Source organism: Amia ocellicauda, unplaced genomic scaffold (genome assembly GCF_036373705.1).
Source record: "Amia ocellicauda isolate fAmiCal2 unplaced genomic scaffold, fAmiCal2.hap1 HAP1_SCAFFOLD_106, whole genome shotgun sequence".
Classification (NCBI taxonomy): domain Eukaryota; kingdom Metazoa; phylum Chordata; class Actinopteri; order Amiiformes; family Amiidae; genus Amia; species Amia ocellicauda.
This window is the reverse complement of record NW_027102671.1, coordinates 262,501-265,141: the sequence shown is the minus strand read 5'-3', so window position 1 is coordinate 265,141 and position 2,641 is coordinate 262,501.

The following is a 2,641-nucleotide window of genomic DNA, read 5'->3' as shown; positions in this document are numbered from 1 at the left end:
CCTCCAGGGCTGGATGGCAGGCAGGCAGACCTCCAGGGATGGATAGCAGACCTCCAGGGCTGGAAGGCAGGCAGGCAGACCTCCAGGGCAGGCAGTGCTGCTACCAGGGCTGGATAGCAGACCTCCAGGGCTGGATGGCAGGCAGGCAGACCTCCAGGGATGGATAGCAGACCTCCAGGGCTGGAAGGCAGGCAGGCAGACCTCCAGGGCAGGCAGTGCTGCTACCAGGGCTGGATAGCAGACCTCCAGGGCTAACAGGCAGACCTCCAGGGCTGGAAGGCAGGCAGTGCTGCTACCAGGGCAGGCAGGCAGACCTCCAGGGCTAACAGGCTGACCTCCAGGGCAGGCAGTGCTGCTACCAGGGCTGGATAGCAGACCTCCAGGGCTGGATAGCAGACCTCCAGGGCTAACAGGCAGACCTCCAGGGCTGGCAGGCAGGCAGGCAGACCTCCAGGGCAGGCAGTGCTGCTACCAGGGCTGGATAGCAGACCTCCAGGGCAGGCAGTGCTGCTACCAGGGCAGGCAGGCTGTCCTCCAGGGCTGGATAGCAGACCTCCAGGGCAGGCAGTGCTGCTACCAGGGCTGGATAGCAGACCTCCAGGGCTGGATGGCAGGCAGGCAGACCTCCAGGGATGGATAGCAGACCTCCAGGGCTGGAAGGCAGGCAGGCAGACCTCCAGGGCAGGCAGTGCTGCTACCAGGGCTGGATAGCAGACCTCCAGGGCTAACAGGCAGACCTCCAGGGCTGGAAGGCAGGCAGTGCTGCTACCAGGGCAGGCAGGCAGACCTCCAGGGCTAACAGGCTGACCTCCAGGGCAGGCAGTGCTGCTACCAGGGCTGGATAGCAGACCTCCAGGGCTGGATAGCAGACCTCCAGGGCTAACAGGCAGACCTCCAGGGCTGGCAGGCAGGCAGGCAGACCTCCAGGGCAGGCAGTGCTGCTACCAGGGCTGGATAGCAGACCTCCAGGGCAGGCAGTGCTGCTACCAGGGCAGGCAGTGCTGCTGCCAGGGCTGGATGGCAGGCAGGCAGACCTCCAGGGCTAACAGGCTGACCTCCAGGGCAGGCAGGCAGACCTCCAGGGCTAACAGGCTGACCTCCAGGGCAGGCAGTGCTGCTACCAGGGCAGGCAGGCTGTCCTCCAGGGCTGGATAGCAGACCTCCAGGGCAGGCAGTGCTGCTACCAGGGCAGGCAGGCTGTCCTCCAGGGCTGGATAGCAGACCTCCAGGGCAGGCAGTGCTGCTACCAGGGCAGGCAGGCTGTCCTCCAGGGCTGGATAGCAGACCTCCAGGGCAGGCAGTGCTGCTACCAGGGCTGGATAGCAGACCTCCAGGGCTGGATGGCAGGCAGGCAGACCTCCAGGGATGGATAGCAGACCTCCAGGGCTGGAAGGCAGGCAGGCAGACCTCCAGGGCAGGCAGTGCTGCTACCAGGGCTGGATAGCAGACCTCCAGGGCTAACAGGCAGACCTCCAGGGCTGGAAGGCAGGCAGTGCTGCTACCAGGGCAGGCAGGCTGTCCTCCAGGGCTGGAAGGCAGACCTCCAGGGCTGGCAGGCTGACCTCCAGGGCAGGCAGGCCGGGCCCCCGGTGCTGCATCTCGGCCGCTGCCTGGGGCGGACCGGCCCGGGTGCCCTTGCGCTTTTTCGACACCAGGGGGCAGTTGGGTGCCATTCCGTCCCTCGTGTGGCGAAATGGCGGTACTGCACCTCCGCCTTTTTGCTGGAGAAAGTCCGCAGTCGGGACAATGCGCCACACGGTCCGTCGGCAGGAGGCCCGGGCCCGGGCACAACTCCCCGGTGGGGACGGACGCCGGGCTGGAGCTTCCCTTCAGCACACACACTCACTCACTCACTGACCGACCGACTGACTGCAGGAAAGGCTCCCGGCTCCCAGCGCTCAGTCAGCAGGCCTACTCCTCCCCGGTGGGGACGGACGCCGGGCTGGAGCTTCCCTTCAGCACACACACTCACTCACTCACTGACCGACCGACTGACTGCAGGAAAGGCTCCCGGCTCCCAGCGCTCAGTCAGCAGGCCTACTCCTCCCCGGTGGGGACGGACGCCGGGCTGGAGCTTCCCTTCAGCACACACACTCACTCACTCACTGACCGACCGACTGACTGCAGGAAAGGCTCCCGGCTCCCAGCGCTCAGTCAGCAGGCCTACTCCTCCCCGGTGGGGACGGACGCCGGGCTGGAGCTTCCCTTCAGCACACACACTCACTCACTCACTGACCGACCGACTGACTGCAGGAAAGGCTCCCGGCTCCCAGCGCTCAGTCAGCAGGCCTACTCCTCCCCGGTGGGGACGGACGCCGGGCTGGAGCTTCCCTTCAGCACACACACTCACTCACTCACTGACCGACCGACTGACTGCAGGAAAGGCTCCCGGCTCCCAGCGCTCAGTCAGCAGGCCTACTCCTCCCCGGTGGGGACGGACGCCGGGCTGGAGCTTCCCTTCAGCACACACACTCACTCACTCACTGACCGACCGACTGACTGCAGGAAAGGCTCCCGGCTCCCAGCGCTCAGTCAGCAGGCCTACTCCTCCCCGGTGGGGACGGACGCCGGGCTGGAGCTTCCCTTCAGCACACACACTCACTCACTCACTGACCGACCGACTGACTGCAGGAAAGGCTCC